General features: G+C 46.8%; 1 non-coding gene across 22 annotated transcripts in view; it reads left to right on the top strand.

Annotated features, from left to right (window-relative positions):
• LOC102164631 (uncharacterized) overlaps window positions 1–20483 on the top strand; it is a 97089-nt gene extending 76606 nt beyond the window's left edge. For 8 of the 22 annotated variants that reach the window (XR_014827484.1, XR_014827478.1, XR_014827462.1 and 5 more), the window contains 3 exons: window positions 14456–14651; window positions 14811–14974; window positions 15683–15802. This is a non-coding gene — a transcript (uncharacterized LOC102164631). Of the gene's footprint in view, window positions 1–14455; window positions 14652–14764; window positions 14975–15682; window positions 17221–19369 lie in introns of those variants that run through there. The other 14 variants (XR_014827466.1, XR_014827463.1, XR_014827475.1 and 11 more) reach the window with 8 other exon arrangements.
• The last annotated feature ends 5305 nt before the right edge of the window (window positions 20484–25788 follow it).

Here is a 25788-nt window from a genome sequence, read left to right as displayed (position 1 = left end):
GTTCCTGCTGTGGCACAGTGGGTTAAGAGTCCAACTGCAGCGGCTTGGATTGAATTGCCAGTTCAATCCCCACCCCAGCACAATGGTTAAGGATTGGACGTTGCCACAGCTGTGGTGAAGGTCGCACTGCGGCTTGGATTTGAGCCCTGGCCCGGGAACTTCCATATGCCATGGGTGCAGCCATAAAATTAAAACAAAACCTACCCCTAACCATCTCCTTTCTGTGATTTCAAACATCCTACCCACGATTTTGATATGATCAATTTATACATCTCATATTTCTTATTTAAAAAATTTTACCGCTAACATGAGCCCTGTCTATATGAGAGGTTCCACTGCCTGTCATCACATCAGGCATCCCTTCTGCAGACATAAGAAATATGTCTGACAAAAGATTTTGATAGAGTTAGCAGTTGAAGCCCTCTTATTCAGGCACTCACAGGGATTGAACCTGCTCTAAAGAATTTTTATGTTCTCTGTATACCACATGCTATATAGTAAGTTTCACTAAGTAAACTAGCAGGCCCATACCCCAAAGTGTTATTTGATATCCTTCCTTTACTAATATACCCTATTGTTTTACTGACCATTATCTCAGGAACCATAATTGTAATAAAAAGCTCATACTGGTTAATGTTAACCCTATTCTAATAAAAACATTAACTCGTAAGCTATGGAAGCATCCAACAATTTATTTTCTAAAATAATTTACCACATCAGTACTGCTTATAATGGCTATTATTGTTTTCTTTTGGGTTTTTTCATTTTTTTAAGTTTTATTGACATATAATTGATTTACTATATTGTGATAATTTCTACCATACAACAAAGTGATTCAGTTATACATGTACACACATCCATTCTCTTCCAGATTATTTTCCCACATGGATTATCACAGAATATTAGGTAGAGTTCTCTGTGCTAAATGGCAGGTCCCCGCTGGCCAATCATTCCATATGCCACAGTGTGCATATGTCACCCCCAAACCCCCAGTCCATCCCTCCCCCACACCTGTCCCCTTCGGTAACCATAAGTTTTTTTTCTAAGTCTGTATGTCTATTTCTCTTCTGCAAAGAAGTTTATTTTGTATCCTTCTTTTAGATTCCACATATAAGTGATATCATGTGATGTTTGTCTTTCCTTGTCTAACTTAGTATGGATTACAAAAATATTTAATCCTACAGCATCCACCATAACAATAGCCCTTGTCACAAAATTAGGACTTGTCCCCATTTCACTTCTGAGTTCCTGAAGTAACACAAGGCATTCCATGAACAGCAGGCCTGATGCTATTAACGTGACAGACTTGCACAACTGTTAGTTTTATACCAAATCTCACCACCCATCAACCTAAACACAGTATTAATCACGGCTGTATTATGAGTAATTGGCGGCTGAGGCAGACTTAACCATACTTACCTAGAAAAAATTATAGCCTCCTCATCTATTGCCCATATAGGATGAATACAGCTATTATAATAATCCAACCACAATAATCCTAAACAGACTACATCATAATTACTCCATCTTCTTACTATTTATACCCACCTTATTACCCCAACGGTATCATCATCACACACATGAAATAAAACACCCCCCATCACAGTCTTTATCCTCACCATTATGGTATCATTTGGAGGTCTTTCACCACTGGTTGGTTTTTACCCAAATGATAATTATTCAAGAGATAACAAAAATGTTAACATCATTCTACCAACACTAATACCCGTCATAGCAGCACTCAGCATACATTTCTACTGGCAGCCAACATACTCCACATTGCTAACTATATTCCCTTCAATAAACATAAAAATAAAATGACAATTTGAACATGCAAAACAAATAGCCTCCCTATCATTACTAATCATAATATCCACACTGTTATATTACCCTTAACACCCGCTCTGTCAGTGCTGGTCTAGGAATTTAGGTTAGTTTAGACCAAAAGCTTTCAAAACCCTAAGCAGGTACAGTTTACCTAAAATTCCTGAAAATGAGGATTGCAAGACTCTCTTACATCCATTGAATGCAAATAAAACGTTTAAATTAAACCAAATCCTCACTAGACTGATAGGCTTCCACCCCAGGGAATTTTAGTTAACAAGTAAATACTACAGTCAACTAACAGGCTTCAATCTACTTCTGCCTTCAAGAAAAAAAAAGGCACCCACAGAACTAGCTGCTGCTTTGAACTTACAATTCACTTTATTGATTCACCACAGATTTTGGCAAAAGAGGGGTTAATGTCTTTCTTTAGGTTTATAGTCTAATGCTAGCTCAGTCATTTTACCTGCATTCATAAACTACTGATTATTTTCAACAAATTGCAAAGATGTCTGCAGTATATATTTACCATTTGGTACTTGAGCTGGAACAGCAGGCAACAGCTTCAGCCCTTAATCTGTGATGAGCTCTGCTAACCTGGAGCGCTACTTGGAGATGACCAAATCTGTATCATAGTTATAACAGCCCCTGCACTTATAATAGTTTTATTGGCCCCTCCTGCAGCATGCAGAAGTTCCTGGACCAGGGATCAGACCTGTGCCACAGCAGTGACAACACCAGATCCTTGACCACTAGGCCACCAAGGAACTCCTGTCATAATTTCCTTCATAGCTGTACCCAGTATGTTTGCAGCGTTCAGAAACTGACTTGTCCTACTAATAACTGGAGCACCAGATACTGCTTTTTTCTGAATGAATAATACAAACTTTTGACTCCTTCCCCCCATTTACTCATATCATCAGTAGTAAAGGACAGTTCTGGTACCAGTGGAAACATATATCCACCTCTAGCTGGCAATCTGTTCGTGAAGGAGCCTCTGATGACCTAACCATTTTCTGCTTGCATTTAGTAAGTGTCTTCAATTCTTGTTGCTAATAATTCTATTTCTATAATATTTTATATAAAACCAGCAGACATTTCCCAATACCAAACACCATATGTGTTTGATCTGCCCCAATTACAGCCATATTACTGTAATTATCCCTCTCGGTCCTAGCAGCCGGAATTACCTATATTGTTAACAGATAGAAACCTAAACACTACTTTTTTTGATCCTGCAGGAGGAGACCCATCCAATACCAACACTCATTTTGATCCCTTTTTTTTTTTTTTTTTTTTTTTTAGGCCCATCCACAGCATATGGAAGTTGCCAGGCTAGAGGTCGAATCAGAGCCACAGCAACGCAGGATCTGAGCCACATCTGCGACCGACACCACAGCTCACGGCAACACCAGATCCTTAACCCACTGAGCAAAACCAGGGATTGAACCCACATCCCCATGGATACTAGTAGGATTTGTTACCACTAAGCCACAACGGAACTTCCCCATTTTGATTCTTTGGTCACCCAGAAATCTATATTTGTAGCCTATCAGAGTTTGGAATAATCTCACATATCATTACATGCTATTTAGTACAAAAAGAGCCTTTCAGATATAGGGGAATAATGAGTCATGTCCATTGGTTTTTTAGGATTTATCTTGTGGGCCGTCATATGTTTACTGTAGGGATAGGTGTCAACCCATGAGCATACGTTACATCAGCTACCTTAACTCTTTCTATCTCTAAAGGAGTATTTAGCTGAGTAGCAACTCTTCAGGGAGGTAACATTACATCATCTCCACTGTGTGATAAGCTTTAGGCTTTCTCTTTCTTACAGTAGGTGGTATGAATCATAGCTAATTCATCCCCAGCCATCGTCCTCCACAGTACATACTAGGTAGTAGCACAATTCCGTTATATAATGTCAGTGGGAGCAGCCTTCAGGAGGCTATTACAGGAGGCTTTGCACCCTTTGTACACTATTCTCGGGTTATACACTTAACATGAGCAGAAATTCACTTGACAGTTACATTTGTAGTAGCACACATGACTTTCTTCCCACAGCATTTTCTTGGCCTTTCAGGGGTGTCACTACATCACTCTGACTACACTGATACACACACAACATGAACTATTTCATCTATAGGCTCATTGATCTCATTAATGGCAGTAACACTAATTTGAGAGGCACGTGCCTCCACATGAGAAGTCTAGGTAGTGGAAACTACTGCTCTTCAGCTAGAATGGTTATTCAGATGCCCTCCACTGTATCCTATGTTTGAAGACCCTAGCTGTGTAAATTTAAAATAAGGAAAGAATCAAATTCTTGTCAACCAGTGTCAAGCCAACACCATAATCATTATGCCTTTCTCAATAAGTGAGATAACAGTAAAAAATTACATTAACCTGTCAAAGTTAAATCAGAGGCAAAAATCCTGTATATCACTAAGGCATATCCATTTTATCCAGGCTCTTAACATCACCTATCATGGAAGAACTTTCACATTTTCATGATCACACATTAAGAAGCATTTTTTTGGGAGTTCCTGTCATGGCTCAGTGGAAATGAAGCTGACTAGGATCCATGAGGATGCAGATTCAATCCCTGGCCTCACTCAGTGGGTTAAGAATAAGTCCACAAATAACAAATGCTGGAGGGGGTGTGGAGAAAAGGGAACCCACCTGCACTGTTGATGGGAATGTAAGCTGGTACAGCCACTACGGAGAAGAGTACGGAGGTACCTTAGAAATCTATACATAGAACTGCCATATGACCCAGCAATCCCACTCGTGGGCATATATCTAGGCAAAACTTTCCTTAAAAAAGACACATGCACCTGCATGTTCATTGCAGCACTATTCACAGTAGCCAAGACATGGAAACAACCCAGATGTCCATCAACACATGAATGAATTGGGAAGACATGGTATATATACACAATGGAATGCTACTCAGCCATAAAAAAGAACAAAATAATGCCATTTGTAGCAACATGGTTGGAACTAGAGAATCATACTGAGTGAAGTAAGTCAGAGAAAGACAAATACTATATGATATCACATATCTGGAATCTAATATGCGGCACAAATGAACCTTTCCACAGAAAAGAAAATCATGTACTCGGAGAATAGACTTGTGGTTGCCGAGGGGGAGAGGGAGGGACTGGGATGGATTGGGAGCTTGGGGTTAATAGATGCAGACTGTTGCCTGTGGAATGGATTAGCAATGAGATCCTGCTGCGTAGCACTGGGAACTATGTCTAGTCACTTATGACGGAGCATGATAATGTGAGAAAAAAGAATCTATACATGTATGGGTAACATACATGGGTCACCATGCTGTACAGTAGGGAAAAAAATGTATTGGGGAAATAACAATTTAAAAAAAAAAAAGGATCTGGCCTTGCCATGAGCTGTGGTGTAGGTCACAGACGCAGCTCAGATCCCACATTGCTGTGGTTGTGGCACAGGCTAGTGGCTACAGCTCTGATTCAACCCCTAGCCTGGGAACTTCCGTATGCCACGGATGTGGCCCTAAAAAGACAAAAATAGTAATAATCATTTTTTGGAGACATTCTCTAGTCATTTATATTATTTCACTAATATTGACACCTAAACTGAATTATACATGTACACTAGATGCACAAGTAGAGACAGTTTGAACCATTTACCAGCCATCATTCTAATCTTAACCACCCTATCATCATTGTGAATCCTTTACATGATACGTGAAATCACTAACTCTTCCCTAACTGGAAAGACTAGAGGTCATCAGTGATACTGAAGCTACAAAATACATAGATTATGAAGATTTAAATTTTGACTCCTCTATAATCCCACATCAGATCTAAAGCCAGGAGAATTATGACTGATGGAAGTCAAGAACCAAGTAGTATAGAGATAGTCATCGAATATTTTTCATCTGAAAATGTTTTTACACTCATGAGCTGTTCTTTAGGCCTAAAGAACAGCTGCTATCCCAGGATGCCTAAAATCAAGAACCCTGATAGCAACAGGACAGAGGAAGATGACTGAGACGCAGGGTGAATCCACAGCCCCTGGTTGATGCTCTCTCTGAGCTCCAGGACAGGACCGAGCCTCCGGGGTCCCAGGCCACCCACACACTCCCTTGTGAGCAGGATCTTGGGAACATTCCATGTCAGTAGTGAAGTGGCCTGAGCACTTGTCACAGCCCCAACACTTGTCCTGTGGGGGCTCCATGCAATTACAACCCACACTTTCTGGGGTTCTTCCTGCAGGGTCCTTCCTACCACAGGAACAGAGACCACCCAGCAAGCAGCTCCCTGCCCAACCAGCAGGAAGAGGGGAGAGGAGCGGGGGCACGGAGGACTCTCACTCAGACACCAGGATCCCAGGGCCACCAGCAGGGACAGCAGTGACGGAGATGAGGCACAGCCCCAGAGATGGGACTAGAGGGTCCACAGATGGCTGGTCAGGTCCTGGCTCATCTTCACCCCAGACACACTGTCCCCCATACATCCTGTCCCTAAGTGTAAGTTCTTCCAGTGCAGTCAGGCAGAGCTTCAGACTGAGGGGCAGCTCTTCCAAACTGACCCGTTGGCAAACACCTCAGGATTCACTCAAATGGGGGCCCTGGAGCTAACAACTCATGGACCAAAGTGGACGTCGGTGCCAGGGATGTGGGGGGCAGGGGGGAGTGAAACTTTCATGGTTGGGAATTTGGGGTTTACAAGGTGAAAATTTCTAGGGGTCATGTGATGGCTCCATTGCCAGAGTCCAGCTCCTGCAGCCAGGGATGTGCACCCTGTTGGAGATGGACGGTGTCGGTGAATGCACACAAAGACAGCCTCTTTGTTCCTTCTTTCAGGGCGCTGGACTGCTCAAATTTTATTGGCATAGATGATTGTTTATATAGACAGTTTTCAATTACACCACAATGTTAAAAGTACACCTGAAGGTCAAGTTCTAAAAGTTAACTCCCAGATTATGCTTCCTAAAAGGCTACAGTCATAAGGATTTGGCATTCACAAGTCTCGTTTTTAGATTAGTGCTATCTCCAAGGCGTCATGGCAAGAGGACAGTATGAGAAAATCAACTTCAGTTAGCTATCACTTAAAAGTTTCTAAAATCAAGGACAACTCTCATAGCTAGGTTTCTTTTGATCATGAATAATATATGTCTAACTTTTATAAACCTCATTAAAATCCTAACTCTAAAGTTTACGGTATAACTAGTTAGTAGATAAACACTATATTTTTAATTAAGTTGGATTTGAATGGGGAAAGTCCATCAGGATGAAATTTTTATATTGTTGTCATTTTGTTAAATCACAAATCACCATAGGAAAATAAGAATAATAAGGAAATAACAGGAAAGACTGAGGAAAAACTGAATAACAAGTAAAACAACAGGAAAGACTAGGTCACCCGAGAAACAATCCATGTTCTCCGGCGCAAACATGGAAATTGTTTTCCCGGGAAGGCCCCAATTCTTCCCCATCAACATCAATAAGAGAGCCATGGAATGAGGCCTGACCTCGGATTGCACCGCACAGGCAGGCCTCAGCCTGCCCTCAGTTTTGCACGGTACAGGCAAGAATCAGCCTGCCCTCAGTTTTGCACGGTACAGGCAGGCTTCTATCCTGACCAGAAGCCCGCCTTTGGCATGCACCATTCAGGTGAGCTCCCTTCCTTGGTTAGGAACCTGCCTTTGGGGTTATTTTTTTTTTAGCCATCAGGCAAGGTCCCTTCCTTGAGTCCCTGCATCTCCTCAGCTCCCCGCACTCCATGACAAGGTAAAGAGACCTGATGCCTCAGACGTGCACTTAAAAGGACAACAATGGTAAAGGGCATGTGATGTGTTTTATTTCACTTAAAATAAATTTTTTTCTCTTTTTGCCATTTCTTGGGCCACTCCCGTGGCATATGGATGTTCCCAGGCTAGGGGGAGAATCGGAGCTGTAGCCGCCAGCCTACGCCAGAGCCACAGCAACGCGGGATCCGAGCCGCGTCTGCAACCTACACCACAGCTCACAGCAACGCCGGATCGTTAACCCACTGAGCAAGGGCAGGGATCGAACCCGCAACCTCATGGTTCCTAGTCGGATTCGTTAACCACTGAGCCACGACGGGAATGCCTAAAATAATTTTTTATTTTATTTTTTGTCTTTTTGCCATTTCTTGGGCCGCTCCCACGGCATATGGAGGTTCCCAGGCTAGGCGTCCAATCGGAGCTGTAGCCACCGGCCTACGCCAGAGCCACAGCAACGCGGGATCCGAGCCGCGTCTGCAACCTACACCACAGCTCACAACAACGCCGGGTCCTTAACCCACTGAGCAAGGACAGGGATCGAACCCGCAACCTCATGGTTCCTAGTCGGATTCGTTAACCACTGCACCATGACGGGAACTCCTAAAATAATTTTTTAAATGATGTTACTTGAGACGCCACTTTGACTCCCCTTTATCACAAATGTGAGGCCCAAGCACCATCCCCCACCTTGGGGGCTATCACGGTACCTTCCCACGGCAGGTAGAGGACCAGTCTTAGGGGGGGCTAGTCTGTGCTCCCTGAGCTCCATCCAGGGGAACCCAGAGGGCAGTGACCTCTGTGGAATAGATATGATATATATCATGCTGTGATATTAATATGATCCCACCAAGGGTTACTTATTGATCACAGCAGAACATGGAGCAGAAACCTGTTCAAAGATTCCTTTCATGTGAACACAAGATTAAATGAGAAGAAAGGGGACCACAGGTGAATCAGGGCAACACCCTCAGTTCAGCTGTTGGAAATCTCAGAGGGGACAAGACACACTGCAGGCAGACCTGGGGTCACCCCCTACCTGTGGGCCTGACCCCCACAATCCCCAGACCCTGCCCCTGGGGTCCCACACCCACCTGGGTCAGGACACCATGGCTGTGCTGGGTTGGCCCCCAACGTGTGAGCATCCCTGGGGCTGCAGAAAGAAGTGTAGGGTCCACCTCCTCTCCAGAGATGAGTCCCAGATAAGTCAGTCCCCTCCTGTTGGTCATTTTCATTGTTCTAAAGCTTTCATGCTAACCTTGAACACACTACCTTGGTCCTGGCAGGCTCCTTTCCTTTCTTACTGAGGCACTGAGGAAACTCACAAGATGGCAGGGCTGAAAGGGGCAGCTCCCGACTCTGCTCAGTGGGGAGGGTCCACTGGAAAGGGAGCACAGCAGCAGCCTCACCCGCTGCCCATCGGCCTTAAGCCCACATCCACGTGCCCAGCAATCAATTCACCAGGTAAACCTGCTTACCTGCTCACTGTGTGCATGCTGGTGAATTGGAACAGTTACCAAGCAGCCCACCTGAGGAGTCTTACCAGCCCCTCACAGGGGTAAGGACTAAGGCCCCTTCCCCAGCACCGACCCCTGGGAGGGCCATGTAGCCACACTCAAGAGCAGAGGCTATTACCCAGACCCCAGCCATCTGAGCACTGACATTCGGATGCGGACACAGAGCTTCCCAGGACTGCGGCCCGGCTCTACCCAGGTCTCCACACCCCCCGAAGCTCCCACCACTGAAGCCAGGCTCAGTCTCTACCCAGGTCTCCGTGTGCTAGTGTGCACAGAACACAGGTCTAAATGTTCCCACTGTAGACAGCACATGGTCAGGTCTAAACATTCTCGGTTGTAGACAGAGCATGGAAAGATCTAAATTTACTGTGTAGATGGAACTTGGCCAGATTTCAGCTAGTTTAGGGCTGCTCTCCTAGGAGGCACAGGTCACACATGTGGGGTCTCTCAGCTCTGGACAGGGGCTCACTGTCAGGCAGGAACTAGGATGTGCATTTCTTTTTTTTGTTTGTTTTTTGTCTTTTTAGGGCAACACCCACGGCATATGGAGGTTCCCAGGCTAGGGGTTGAATCAGAGCTGCAGCTGCCTCCTATACCACAGCCAAAGCAATGCAGGATCTGAGCCACATCTGTGACCTATACCACAGCTCGTGGTAACACCAGATCCTTAACCCACTGAGCAAGGCCAGGGATTGAACCTGCATCCTCATGGATACTAGTCAGATTCATTTCCTCTGAGCCATGGCAGGAACTCCAGGATGTACATTTCTTAGAGAATAAATTAACACCCCACCCACATCAGGAAACTGAACAAAATCTTCAACATGCAAAACAAAAAACATCACCAATTTCTCTGGCCATATTATGGCCAGGATCCAGAGGTAAACCAGGAGCTTCTTGTGGTGCAGCTCGGTCTCCGGTAAGGACTGACTGGAAGTGGCCTGATCCCAGCTTCCCAGGTTCCCAGCACAAGGCAGCTGCACTGGAAGCCCAGGCCAGACAGACCATCCCCAGAATGGATTCAGGGTGGAGCACGCTCAGATCCTGCTTCACAGCAGTGGGTGTGGGAAGGCTGACAGCACCTGGGGCTCTGAGTCGGGCAACTTCGTGCCCTGGGGCTGATGCCCAGAGTGTGCACTGTGCTGTCTTTTAGAGGAGGATGAGGGAAGAGGCTGGGACACAGAAGCCGCCCAAGCAGAGAACCCTCAGGCCAAGCTCCACATGCTCCTCTGCACAACAACCCGCCAGCCCACCCCAGCCCGCCTCCCACCACCCCCACATGCAGTCTCACATGAGGGAGACCCAGTGGGGTTGTCAACCCCACACCCCACTCCTGATACTGAATTTAGGGAGAATGAACTCCCTTGACTGGGCAACAGAACCCTGGGAGGAAAGAGGTGGTGGCCCCTTCCAAGTCAGGGCCTCTGAATTGGACTCTGAATTGGGTTTAAAGCAGGTGAAGGATGTTACTGAGACAGTTACGGCAACCAAAAAAACAGACTCTTGGAACTCCCGTTGTGGCTCAGTGGAAACAAATAGCATCCATGAGGATGCAGTTTCGATCCCTAGCCTCATTCAGTGGGTTAAGGATCTGGCATTGCCATAAGCTGTGGCATAGGCCAGTGGCTACAGTTCAGATTTGACCCCTAGCCTGGGAACCTCCATATGCCATGGGTGTGGCCCTAAAAAGATTTTTAAAAAGACAGACTGACAGACTCTGTTAGGACATTTGCTCCATCCATTTAAATACCCAGGATCCATGAGCTTTACATGGCTCTGCAGGATTGTTTGAGCAGGTGCATGCTGACATATCTGGGGCCCAACTTAGTCTGCAACTGACTTGCAAGTGGTCCTAGAAAACACATGGGTGTGCACACAGCCACGCACAACACATGCACTAATATGCACATGCACAGTACAAATATATGCACACACTAGTATATGAACACACATGCACACGGATGTGTAGCCCCCATTTGCCCATGTACACACTGATGTGCATGTGCAAATGCACACATGCACTACACACGCTCATGCACAGCAAATGTATGCACACGCAGAGCACACGCAGGGAATAAAGTGAGTACTGTTAATTTCTGAACCCAAGTGAAACTCCTATGTATTCTTCCCTTTTTCCTAACTTTGAAGTTTTTCAAAATAAAAGGTTCAAGAAAAAAGTTGATGGCCAATGACTTCTGAGTCATAGGACTTTCTGAAGTTATTCCACCAATATTATAAAGTATGAGAAATTAATGTAGGTATTCCATGTGTCCGTTGATGGATGAATGGGGAAGACGAACATGGTCCATCCATACAATGGAGTGTTATTCAGTCTAAAAAAGGAAGGAAATTTGGACTGGGCGTTATGCTCGGTGACATAAGCCAGACACAAAACAACAAATAATGTTTGATCCACTCATACAAGGTCCCTAGAGCTGTCAGATCAATAGAGACAGAAAGTGAGTGCCAGGGGCTGAGCTGAGAGGTGTTGGGGGAGGTGGAGGAAGTTACTGTTCAACTGTTTAGTGTTTAATGGGGACAGTTTCAGTTTTGCAAGATGAAAAAGTTCTGGAGATGGATGGTGATCATGGTGGCACAACAGTGTGAATTACTTCATGACCATGAAATGAGCACATAAAAATGGTGAGGACAAAGTTTATGTTATGTGCATTTAACCACAATTTTTTTTTTTTTTGTCTTTTTTTGCTATTTCTTTGGGCCGCTCCCGCGGCACATGGAGGTTCCCAGGCTAGGGGTCGAATCGGAGCTGTAGCTTCTAGCCAAAACCACAGCCACAGCAATGCGGGATCCAAGCCACATCTGCAACCTAACCACACAGCTCACAGCAGCACCAGATCCTTAACCCACTGAGTGAGGCCAGGGATCGAATCCGTGTCCTCATGGATACTAGTCAGATTTGTTTTCCGCTGAGCCACGATAGCAACTCCACCACAATTTTTTAAATTTAAAAAAAAAAAAAAACCACGGGAAATAGTTCATGAATACAACAAGATGTACAACTTTACTAAGAATTAAAACCATAGAAAAAACTATGTGTACACCTACCAGATGGGCAGATATTAAAGACACAGTATCAAATAGCAGCAGCACTGGAAAGCTTGGTACCCAGCTGGGGACAACTTCTGAAACAATCTGGCTTCAGTGAAGTCCCTGAACACAGACCCACAGTGCTGCTCCCAGTTAAACACAAACCTGTGAGCACTGCACCAGGACACACAGACACGGACTCTGCAGCCGCAGGAGCCAAACCTGAAACCAACCTAAAGCAGATGCAGCAATGAGCTATGCATGCTCATATGAAGGAATATTCCACAGCCATTGAGTATGTTTTTATTTAAAGTAAGACACAGAAGCAACCTAAATGTCCATCAACAGAGGAGTGGATAAAGGAGATGTGGTACATAAACACAATGGAATATTACTCAGCCATAAAAAGGAATGAAATAATGGCATTTGTAGCAACATGGATGGTCCTGGAAATTATCATGCTAAGTGAAGTTAGTCAGGCAGTGAGACACCAACATCACATGCTATCACTTATATGTGGAATCTAAAAATAGGATACAACGAACTTTTTTGCAGAACAGATACTGACTCACAGACTTTGAAAAACTCATGGTCACCAAAGGAGACAGGTTGTGTGGTGGGGGGAGGAATGGGCTAGGGGTTCGGGGTGGAAATGCTATGAAATTGGGTTGTGATGATCATTGTACAACTATAAATATAATAAAATTTATTGAGTTTAAAAAATAAAGTTAGTAAAACTATAAAAATTATCTTTTAAAAACTATACCCACAGGATGTATCTCACAGACACAATGCTAAGGCACCAAGAGCAACAAAGCAGCATGCACGAGACAGAGTTCAGAACTAGGCAAACCTGGGCTGTGTTATTTACAGATGCGTTGCCTGGGGGTAAAATGAGGACAAGATCACAGTCATGAAATTGAAAGAACAGCTACCTCATGATGGGAAGGAGGCTGTGACCAGGGAAAGGCACTCCTGAGTGCCCACTCGTCATGTCCTGTTTCATGATCTTTATGATTCTTTTTTTTTTTTTTTTTTTTTTTTTGGTCTTTTGTCTTTTTTTTTAGAGCCGCACCTGCGGCATATGGAGGTTCCCAGGCTAGGGGGCTAATCGGAGGTGTAGCTGCCAGCCTATGCCACAGCCACAGCAGCATAGGGCCCGAGCCGCATCTGCCACCTACACCACAGCTCACGGCAATGCCAGATCCTTAACCCACTGAGCAAGGCAAGGGATCGAACCCGCAACCTCATGGCTCCTAGTCGGACTCGTTTCCACTGTCCCACAACGGGATCTCCAGATCTTTATGATTTTTCTTGACATGTACTAAACGTAGTTCTTTTCTGTTTGTGGGTTTGGGAGGTTCTTTCTTTCTTTCTTTCTTTTGGCTATGCCTGCGGCATATGGAAGTTCCAGGGCCATCTCTGTCTCCATCTTCACATGGCTTCTCCTCTGTGTCTGTGTCTCCCCTCATCTTATATGGACACAGTCACACGGGATTAAAGCCACCCTAATGCCCTTGTCTTAACTACTTACAGGACGAGGCCCGACTCCAAGTGACATTATGTCCTGAGGCCCTGGGGTCAGGATGTGAATGTTTCTTTCCATGGGGGGTGGGAGGAGGACCACAATCCCCCTTTACTCTGAGGTAACAGATCCCATAGGACAAGTGTCCTTATAAGAAGAGGGGATCAGGCCATGGAGACACCAGGCACATGCCCAGGACCACACAAAGTGACCAAGACTCTCCTCAGCCATATCTCACCCAGTCCCAGTCCTTGGCCTTGACCTTGGCCACATCCTTGCTGGGCCTGCACAGCCCAGTCTCAGCAAAAATCCTGCTGAATGCAGAAGTGAGGGCACCAGAACACGCCACCCCAGAATGTGCCTCTTTGGCATGTGGATTACTTTGGGTTAAAGGCCACCAAGAAATAGCAGATGTAGGGAAAGCTCTAGAACAGGGCACAGGCATTCCTTCTGCAAAGGAATTTCACATTTACAGAGGGGGTGCCCATCGAACAAACCCCACTAAACACCCTTGTTCACCATGGTTTTCTGGCTGCCTTTCTGTAACTTTCTCCCCCTCAAAACAAGCCCAGACCCCTTTCCTTTGTGCAGCCCATGAGGGGTGACAAGGCCCAGCTCTATTCACTCTTGGGGTGATCATCACTGGATGCCCCCATGCACATGTGCAACGTCATGAAAGCTTCTGTGGACTAACACTATTCTAATGAACTTGTGTGTGTCTTTCTCTTGTTGATCTGTCCTTGGCCAGTCTCATGTGTGGGGCCCCAGCTGAAGAACCAAGATGAGCAGAGAAAGATCCTTCCTCCTCTGCAGAGAGACCCTCCCTCGATATGTGGTCACCCCAGACACCTGCTCACCCCAAGTACCTGGTCACCTGGGCTATCTGATTGGTTCCTCGTCCTCCACCTCCCCCAGGCGATGACTTATCGCAACGATCCTGGCAGGTCAGTTTAGCCTGAATCCCCACTGACCCCAGATGTCTACCTTAGCCAGCGTTCACCACTGCTCCCTCCTTCTGCTCGCTGGCTGTAAACCCCTTGCCCACTCTGCATTCTAGATGGAGCCTGGCTCTCTACAGAGGTTTTTTTCCTCCATTGCAATAGCTGCTGAATAAAATCTGTGTGGGCTGCTTTAAAGACCATCTGGCTCTGGTTCTGTTTGAAAGAGGATGCAGCAGGAAGATGACTGTCTCCATGCCAAAGAGGGAGGCCACAGAGAAACCAACCCTGCCAACACGTTGAACTCGGAGCTCCAGCCTTTGGAACCTGTGAGTCAATACATGTCTATTGTTTAACCACCTCATCCGTGGTGTTTGTTACAGCGGCCCCAGGAAACACAGACACCATCGTCTGTGGAGAGGTGGTGGAGAGCTGGGTTTGTACTTGAGCTCCACCACCAGTGAGCCATCTGCCTGTGCCTTGGTTTCTCACCTGTAAAATGGGATTGGTAATAGGGCCCATCTCACAGATCATAGGGAGGCTCCCGCAAGTTAAAGCATGTGAGGCACTCAGGGCCCATGTTAACCACGCAGCGTGTTGGCCATCCGCCCCACATTCTGGACCCTCTCCTCTGGTGGGGAGGTATTCCTTCTAGGCTGGAGGGGGTCCATCCACCGGTACCATCTCCAGCTGTTAGAACCTCTTCGTGTAGAGGCAGAGAGGGTTCAGAATTTGCCACCCCAAATATGCCGCATTGGCCCAAGCGTTACTTTGAGTTGAAGGCTTGAGAAGCAGCAAAAGGAAAAACTGCCCCCCTCCACCTGCCTGATCCTTTGTGAGGTTGGTCCCCTCCCTCTCCTGTACCAGGAAGGGGAGAAAGGATCTTATCATCTGAGAAGGTACCAACTTCAGTCTGTGTAACAAACCTCACTGAATCAGCTCTGTCTTCCATTATGTCCCCCTGTTTATTTACCTTCCCACAACTTACTGCCCCAAGAAACTGAAAGCTGCTTTCCTTTGTCTTGTCTCTTCTCCAGAAATTGATCACCCTTTGTCAACACGGCACGTAAACCCTATCTAACTATCTCTTTGCATCTCCACTTCTTTTCTGTGAAGGCCTCTGTACACAGACATAATAAACCTTTTGCTCCTGTTAATCTGTTGTCAGTTTAATTTGCAGATCCTGGGTACAGAACATAAGAGAGTAGAGGAAGATCTTTCATGCCCTGCACAGCATCGAGTACACCAAGAGTCAACCCCCCTTTGTTCTTGTTCTGTCTCAGCAGCAACAGAGACCAACCAACCCTCTCCCCATCTATGAGATATTCGACTAGCACCCTCTGCCTCCATCTTCTCTCATAGCCTGTCCCATGGCTCTCTCAGCTTATGCCCTGTCTCATAAATGTCCCCCTGGGCATAAGCGTGGGACCCCAGGCCACCAGGGAGGTGTGTGACATTCAGGCAGCAAGTGTCCAGGGGGCTGGAGCTGGACGCTGCCACACGGCACACACAGAAGTGATTCCATCCCAGTGCCATCTAGCTAGGATGGCCCGCACAGCCCACATGCAAGTTTCTGAAATGCTGGTGGATTGGGGCCAGGGTTCGGACTCCAAAACCCCACTCTCAGGCCTCTGCAGCATGGGATGGCTGCATCACAGGGGCCCCAAGGGGGAGTGTGGTCAGCCCCATTGCAGGGACAACTCTGATGTCCTTATTAGGAGAACAGGGGCGGGCCTGTGCCCCTCTCAACCACCCACCTCACTGGGCCCCCTTCAGTACTACAGCCAATGGAGTACTGCCTGGAAGCTGTGCCCTCCTGGATCCTATCCAAGTTGGGCCAGGTCTCAATGATCCCAGACCGAGGGGGTCAGGTGACTCCTGGTCTCTCATAGGGATTCCCCATTTTTCTTTTAAGGGAGAACCTCTGAGTTTCAAATGAAGAAACCAGAACTTACCAACCCAAAATGTGCCTGTTTGGTGTTAAGGATATTTCTGAGCAGAAGGCCGCTAAGAACCAGCAGACTCAGGAAACTTGAGAACAGGACTCAAGCATCCCTTCCGTAAAGGAAATCTCCATTGATAAAGGAAATGCCTGCTTGTAGGGACCTCTTCTTCCATATGTGGAAGAGGAGGCTGCTTGATAATGCTCATCAATTAAAAAAAAAATCACCAACTTGAATCCACATCACAAACTTCCCTAAACACCCTCATTCACTGGGCTTTCCTGACCTACTCGCCCCAGACACCTTTCCTTTGTCCAGCCCATGATGGTATTACGTCCCCAGTTCTCACTGCCCCCCTTGGGTAACATTTCTTTCTAAACTCCCACATGTCATTCAAACATTTATGAAACAGGGCATAAGCTGTTAGTCTGTCTTTTCTCAGTTTAACTTCTGGGTTCCAAGCACAGAGCCTGGAAGTGGAGAGGGCACTGGGCTGGCTGCCATCCACCGTGAAAGCCATGCTGGAGTCTTCAGGAATGGCAGGAGCCACTGTTAAACACAGCTCGTGTCAGAAGTGTACTTACAACCTTGGCACTGAATAAACCATAAAGGCAGCAAACCCTTGAAACTCACCACTGTGACCAGACCTCACCACTTATCATCGTACTTTATCTACTACCATCTCTGTGCTGGCTCCCCCACCTCCCCCTACAGCGTGTGTGGTGGAAACGCTCTCTGGGTTTCTTCCCAACCCCATGTTCAGGAATGCCACATTGAAAGCTTTAAACTGGCTACCGTGGGAATACCTACACCACAGAAACAACAAATGCCACAACCCAGCCTTGGTTGATTGTTTTGCTGATGGTCTAAACTTAGAAAGTGATGGGGAGGGGAGTTCCCATCGTGGCACAGTGGTTAACGAATCCCGACTAGGAACCATGAGGTTTCGGGTTCAATCCCTGGCCTGGCTCAGTGGGTTAAGGATCTAGCATTGCCGTGACCTGTGGTGTAGGTTGCAGATGCGGCTTGGATCCTGTGTTGCTGTGGCTCTGGCATAGGCTGGCGGCTACAGCTCCGATTAGACCCCTAGCCTGGGAACCTCCATATGCCACAGGAGCGGCCCAAGAAATAGCAAAAAGACAAAAAAAAAAAAAAAAGTTATGAGGAAAGTGTGACTTGTGCAGACCAGGTGCACAGGTGCGTGTTCACAGTGCTGCATGGTGAAAATGAGAGAACACTCTTGGCATCTGAAACCCAGGATGGGATCCTCTGCTGACATCACCGAGGAAGGAGTGAGGACTACACATGTGGAGTTTGCAGTCTTATTCCTTAATGTTAAGAAAATACCAGAGTTACCATCGTGGCTCAGTGGTTAACGAACCTGACTAGTATCCATGAGGATACAGGTTCGATCCATGGGTTAAGGATCCGGTATTGCCATGACCTGTAGTGAGGGTCGTAGGCATGGCTCAGCTCCCGAATTGTTGTGGCTGTGGTGTAGGCCAGCAGCTGTAGCTCCGATTCGACCTCTGGCCTGGGAACCTCCATATGCTGCAGGTATGGCCCTAAAAAGACAAAAGACAAAAAAGAAAAAAAGAAAATACCAAGCAATCTCAGAACCACACTTGTATGTTGACTAGGGGGCCATGTAGGATAGGGGAACAGGAGCCAGGCAAGCATCCACAAAAGCATCTTGTGAGGCTCTGGGCTCTGTGGAATTGACATCAGAATCCTGTCCATTAGTATTTTTTGTTAATTGTGTGGTACACACCCTGTATATCAGTTTAGCTAATAAACCCTTGCACCCATAAACGCGCCTTCAGGGAGGAGCGCACTGACAATAGAGGATTGTATGTTATCAGTTATCATATGGTAGATTATCATATGTGTACCACTGTCCTTCATATCAACTTGTAGCATAAACTGTGCATGCTGGCTTTTTCCCTGGAGAGCAGGGTCCTGACCATTGGCCAGCGCACCCCTGTCCACGACCCTGTCACCAGCCCCCCCGACAGGACTCGGACTCAAACATCGGCAGGACTAACAGGCAACACCAAGGTGTCCAGGGGTATGTGAACTTGAAAGAGGAAAGATCAGCCCTTCCTCGTACCTACCTCATACCTCCCCTAGGCCTGCCCACCTGCCTGGCATCCTCGGTGCACACACCCCATCAGTCTGCCCTGTGACTAATACTAGTAGTAGCTATTCCAGGAGTGGGAGTGATGGTGGTAATTGTTCCATTACTAGCGCATTGCTTTGCAATTTTAATCCTCAGCGGAGTGAAATAATTCCTGGGACCTCATCTACCTTGAGACAGAACAGAAAACATCCATCCACAGTGCAGACGAATTTGCAAAGGGGGTGGGAGAACTTGGTTTCTACACAGCCCGCCTGGGACTTACACTGGGCAGTGTAAGAGCAAATCTGAATTCAAACCTCTGGGCTTAATTCTCTGAGAATAAAGAAAGACTTCCCCTTTCCCTTTCTTAGGACATTTACTTTAGAAAACGTGGGAGGAGTTCCCGTTGCGGCTCATTGGTAATGAACCTGACTAGTATCCATGAGGTTGCAGGTTTGACCCCTAGCCTCACTCAGTGAGTTAAGGATTTGGCATTGCCATGAGCTGTGGCGTAGGCCAGCAGCTGTAGCTCCAGTTGGACCCCCTAGCTGGGAACCTCCATGTGCCATAGGTGCAGCCCTAAAAAAACAAACAACAAAAAAATAGAAATTTTGGGATTACCTTCTTTGTCTCTTTTAATGTGTGTGAACATCTTTTTAAAGGCAGGCATGCTTCTGACCCTGTCACATCTCAGAATGTTTTCTTCAAAACTGGGTGTGTCTCTGAAATGTGACAGAGAAATAACCCCCTGCTCCCAAATCCTGAGGGGAGAACCTGGCCCCAGGGGGGCCTGGCTCCAAACACAAACTTGCTTCCAACATGAAGAAATTTGGGGAGTTGAGGGGAGAGGATTAAGATGGCGGAATAGAAGGACTGGAGCTCAACTTCTCTCCTAAAAACAACAAAATTCACAACTAAAGGCTGAGCAATCTCCACCCAAATGGACCGGAAACCTTATAAAAGATACCCTACTCCAGAAGACAAAGTGGTGGACACACCAAGAGGTAGGATGGGCGATTTCACGATATAAACAACCCCATACCTTCTGGGTGGGAAGCTCCACAGACTGAAAACTAACTGGTTCACAGAGACTCACCTATAGGAGTGAGAGTTCTGAGCCCCACATCAAACCCTCACGTGTGGGGATCTGGCACTGGGAGAAAGAGCCCCTGGAGCATCTGGCATTGAAGGCCAGTGGGGCTTGTGCTCAGGAGCTCCACAGGACTGGGGGAAACGGAGACCCCATTCTTAAAAGGCGCACATGGACTTTCATGTGCACTGGGTCCCAGGGCAAAGCAAAGTCTCCATGGGAATCGGGGTCAAACCTGACTACAGTTCTTGGAGGACATCCTGGAAAAACAGGGGTGAATGTGGTTTGTCAGGAGGGAAGGACGTTGAAGGCAAAGCTCTCGGGAATATTCAGCAGCTGCCTTGCTCTGGAGGTGGCCATTTTGGGAAAATCTGGCCCCACCTTCAGTCAGGACTGAGAAGCCCCAGGGCAAACAACAGTCCAGGTGGGATCACAGCCCTGCCCCTCAGTAAACAGGCTGCCTAAAGACCCCTCAGGCACACAGCAGCCCCTAATCCCATCCAGAGACTAAGCCCCACCCACCAGAGGGATAGAATCAGCTCCACCTACCAGTGGGTAGGCATCAGTCCCTCTCATCAGGAAGCCTACAGCAAACCCCCATGCCAACTTCAGCCACAAGGGGGGCAGACACCATAAGTAAGAAAAGGCTACAACTCTTATCTGTAAAAAGGTCACCACACCAAAAACCTATAAAAATGAAAAGACAGAGACCTATAACTCAGATGAGGGAGAAAGGAAAAACCCCAGAAAATCAGCTAAGCAATGAGGAGATTCTCAGCCTCCAGGAAAAAGACTTTAGACTGTTGATGCTGAAGATGATGCAAGACATTGGAAAGAAACTGGAGGCAAAGATGGATAACTTACAGGAAACACTGAGCAAAGAGATACAAGATACAAAACAAACAAGAAGAGATGCAAAATACAATAACAAATCAAAAATTCACTAGAAACAGCTAACAGCAGAATACAGGAGGCAGAAGAATGAATAAGTGAGGTGGAGGACAGATTAGTGGAATTACGGATGCAGAACAGAAAAGAGAAAAAAGATTGAAAACAAATGAAGAGAGTCTCAGAGAACTCTGGGACAATGTGAAACCCACCAACATCTGTATTATAGGGGTGCCAGAAGGAGAAGAGAGAGAGAAGGGGACAGAAAAAGTATTCCAAGAGATAATAGCCAAAAAATTCCCTAACATGGGGAAGGAACCACTCACTCAAATCCAGGAAGCACAACAAGTACCATATAAAATAAATCCAAGGAAGAATACACCGAGACACATATTAATCAAACTAACCAACATTAAAGACAAAGAGAAAATCTTGAAAGCAGCTAGGGAAAAGAAACAAACAACATACAAGGGAACCCCAATAAGGTTATCGGCAGATTTTTCAGCAGAAACTCTGCAGGCCAGAAGGGAGTGGCATGATGTACTTCATGTGATGAAAGGAAAAAACCTCCAAGATTACTTTACCCAGCAAGGCTCTCATTCAGATTTGAAGGAGAAAGCAAAACCTTCACAGATAAGCAAAAGTTGAGAGAATTCAGCAACACTAAACCAGCCTTACGACAAATACTAAAGGAACTTCTCTAGGCAGAAAAGAAAAGACAGCAATAGGAAACAAAAATTCCTCAAATGACAAGGCTCACCGGTAAAGGTATATATATATATATATATATATATATATATATATATATATATATATATATATATATATATACAGTAAAGATACGAAATCATCCATGCACAATTATACCACCAAAATCAGGAATCATGAGAAGAGGTGGGTACAAATGCAGGACACTGGAGATGAACTTGCAATTAAGAGAACAACAACTTAAAACAACCTCATATTCATATAGACTCTTATATCAAAACTTCAGAAAAACTGCAAACCAAAAATCTACAATTGATACACAAACAAGGAATCTCTGAAGAAGAAATATATTTCTAATAAGTAAGTGCATAATCCACCATGAATGGGGTCATTTGACATCATTCTTGGAATGCTGAAGTCTCCTTAGAACTGATTCTGATTTCCTCTCCATCAAAGAATTTATGATAATTATAACTAAATAACGCAACTGTACAATTAAATAATGCAGTTCTACAATTGTGGTTTTTTTGGTTTTTTTTTTTTTTTTTTTGTCTTTTTGCCCTTTCTTGGGCCGCTCCGGCGGCACATGGGAGGTTCCCAGGCTAGGGGTCTAATTGGAGCTGTAACCACCAGTCTATGCCAGGGTCACAGCAACGCAGGATCCGAGCCACGTCTGCGACCTACACCACAGCTCACGGCAACGCCGGATCATTAACCCACTGAGCAAGGGCAGGGATCAAACCCGCAACCTCATGGTTCCTAGTCGGATTCGTTAACCACTGCGCCACGACGGGAAGTCCCTACAATTGTATTATTAATAACCATTTCTCTCCATGGTACAATGTAAGGTCTGTAATGTCTTGTTTATCACATCACCTAGAATGGTCTAATGCCTATACTGAAGAATCAATAAGATGTAACAAATTGTGAGGACAAAAGAAAAAAGAAATCTGGGATCATTTATCTGAGCACATGGTTGGAACAGGTGATGTCCATGCTGCAAAAAGCTGCAAAAAGGGTGAGACTCTTCGGTCTCTGCCACCTCTCCTCAGGTCCTCCCCAATGCCACCTGCGATGCATGTCCCACTGTGGTTTCATGCTGGTTCCAGAAAGAAAACTGTATGTTTTCTCTCATGTTTGTGGAATGTCCCCTCCTTCCTAACACAGGTCAGGGTCTGAGTGTCCTCTCCTCCTGTCACAGCCCAAATCTGAGTGTCCCCTGCCTCCTGTCATAGCCCATTGCTTTCTGACAATATTGAAGGTGACCTGAAGGTCCAAAAATCCCTCACCCTCTTTGTCCGGAAAACAGCTTCCTGCAAAGACCCTTCCCTACAGAAACTCAGCTGGGACTCAGGATCCCCCTTTCCTGACCAGGCCACACAACTGACCCCCACCCCGCCCCTCGGGCTCAGAAACCAGGATCATTCAGAACAAGGGCTGGTTACCTACGTGATCCCCTCCTCCCCAGCCCAACCTGCAGCCAAGACCCTCCACCTGGGCAGAAGCCCCTCTCAGGGCACTCCTGAGTCAGGGCCTGTAATCCATGTGCCATGAGGCCACATTTCCTGCCAACCCCACACTCTGGCCTTTATACGTGTGTTTACTCTTCTCCATGGAGAAACCTCCTTCGCCCCAGCTATCCAGATGCTTGCAGACCTTGTCAGGAGCTATCCCTATTGTCACGGTCCCCCTTCTAAAGTAATAGTTCACCCCTATTTTTATATCCCCCCTCCACAGCAACACCCCCCCTTTACAGTAATAGTCCTTCTCTGTTTTATATAATACCTCTGTAGTAACAGCCTCCCATATAGAGCAATTATCCTCTTTGTCATAGTCCCCCCCATAGTAACAATCCACCCTCTAGAATAATAGTCCTCCTCTACTGTAATTGTCTCCCTCCATTGTCATAGTCCCTCCTCTACTGTGATAGTCCTCCTTTATTGACATAGTCCCCCACACACACCAGTAGCTCCACTATAGTGTCATAGTCCCCCTCTATAGTAACAGTGCAGCTCTACAGTTATAGTCCCCACTCTATGGTAATAGTCCCCCCTACAGTTATAATGCTCCTCTATTATCATAGTCCCCCCCCCATAGTAATAGTCCCTCTTTGCTGTAATAGACCTCCATCCATTATAATGTACCCCTGAACACTAGTAGTCCCCCTTCTTTCATAATAGTCCCCTCTGTACAGTAATTGTCCCCCCTAGGGTAATACACCTCTTTCTATGTAATAGTCTCACCTATACTCGAATAGTCTCCTCTTAATAATAATAGTCCTCCTCTACTGCAATAGCCACCGCCCCATAGTAAGAGTCCACTCTCTACCAAAATAGTGCTGCCAGTAATGTAATAGTTCCCCTCCTCAGAGTGGTCCCCCTCTATTGTCATAGTCCCTCTTCTATTTTAACAGCTCCCTGTATTATCACAGTCCCCGCATCATAACATGTCTCCCTCTATAGTAATAGTCCCCCCTCTACAGTAGTAGTCCTCCTTTACTCTAAGAATCCCCTCTCCACAGTAATACCCCCCCACATTGTCATAACCCCCATTTATGGTCATATTCCCCCTCTATCATATGAGTCACCTCTCTACAGTAATAAGCCCCTTGTACAGATATAGCCCTTTCTCTACAATACCAGCCCCCCTCTACTGTAACAGTTCCTCCCCCTATAACTATACTCCCATCCCCTTATAATAGTTCCCCTTCTTCTTCTTCACAAGAATTCTTTTGAAATACTAACTCAGATTTTTTTTTTTTTTTCGGCTGTGCCCAAGGCATGCAGAAGTTCCAGGTAAGGGCTCAAACCCACACCACAGCAGCAACCTGAGCCACAGCAGTGACAACAATGGATCCTTAACTCACTGCACCACCAGAGAACTCCCCAGCACTCTGAATTTCAAGTACAGATTCAGTTGTGCTCAGCACTAGTGCAAACCCAGAACCTTCCAGGCAAGCCCCACTCCCCAAGTGCAGCTCACCCCGAGCCCTTAGAAATCACAGTCCCAGGCGTAAGGTGGGTGCACCTGCACACGGTACTGTCTTCCCCACCCAGCACCTCCCCAGCTGCATCCACCCCACCCTCTGCCTTCTAAGCACACGGACCCAGGTGAGCACTAGGAGAAGATTTCACAAAACAGAGGGTGCAAGATGATTCAGGGTTCCCGTCCCGGTGACCTGCCCTGGCCAAATGAGCCACCAGCCTGTGACTAGGCAGGAAGGCTCCTTCTGTCCCCATGGGCACCTACAGGTGGCGACTGGCACAGAGGAGACACTCAGGAAATAGTTCTCAGGTGAAGGATCGTGCACACAGCTGGCAAACCCACCCAACATTCCCATCCTCCTCCTCACCTGGGCCCTCAACGGCTCACCAGGCCCAAATGCTCAGCAGACTCCCCAAATGCTTGCCGGGCTCCCCACAGTGCTTGCCAGCTCCCCTTGAATGTTCAGCAGGCTTCTCAAACACTACCCAGGCTCCCTAAATGCTCATCAGGCCCCCTGAACACTTACTAGACCCCCGCAAATGCTCACCGGACCCCCAAACGTTCAGCAGCTCCTCAAATGCTCACCCACAGTGACCTGCCCCCATGGCCTTGTCCCTGCAGCATAAGGACAAGACAGATAACCTGAGCCAACAAGTTCTTCCCTGACCCAGACCTGACCTACCCACGGAGTCAGTAGCACAGGAGACAGCGGGATTGTCACAGCACCCCTGCTTCCCACCCCCTGCTGTGAGCTGCAGTCCAGGGGCTCCTGCAGGCTCAGCAGCTCTGACTCAGAGGAGCTCCCCACTCCACGCTGGGAACCTAGGAGTGGACGCTTCCCACACCCACCCCCGCCCTTCAGCCCCTCCTGCTGCCCCTCCGGCCCCTGGGTCCCAGGAAGGACAGAGGAGCCCAGGCCTAAGGGGAGCGGGGTCCAGCCTCCACTCCCCCTCACCTGGACACTCTGAATTCAGGCAAACAGTCCTCACCATGACCTCTGAGTCCAGCGTGTTCTGCCGCAGCCCGGGCCTCCTTGCTCAGTCTCTCCGGAGGGCGGCTCCACACAGCTTCAAACAATCTTGAGCGGTGATTGGATGGGAAACACCTACTCCTGAGAGAGGTGGGAGGAGCTACCTCCCAGAGCTGACCTGTCCCAACCCCAGTCCAGGTAGCAACCCCTTAGCTCCAGATGGGAGCCCACTGTGGGGGCAACACTGCCCAGCTGGGGGTCCTCAGCTCCACATGGCAGACAGTTTGCAGAGACCAGGTTCCCACAGGGGACGTGAGCACTTTCTGAGTGTATAACCATGGCATCCAGCGGTCAGATGACGGGATGTGAGGATGTCCTGGGTGTGACTCCTTGGATAGAGTGTCAGGCCATGGGTCCCCGGGGCCAATGCTGGTGGTGCA

This window comes from Sus scrofa, chromosome 14 (assembly GCF_054392235.1).
Source record: "Sus scrofa isolate SSC_HxYL_T2T_F1_AM1 chromosome 14, Sscrofa_HxYL_maternal_Yorkshire_Landrace_v2.0, whole genome shotgun sequence".
Taxonomy (NCBI): Eukaryota; Metazoa; Chordata; class Mammalia; order Artiodactyla; family Suidae; genus Sus; species Sus scrofa.
Note: the sequence above shows the minus strand (reverse complement) of the source record. Positions and strands in the feature narration are given on the sequence as shown.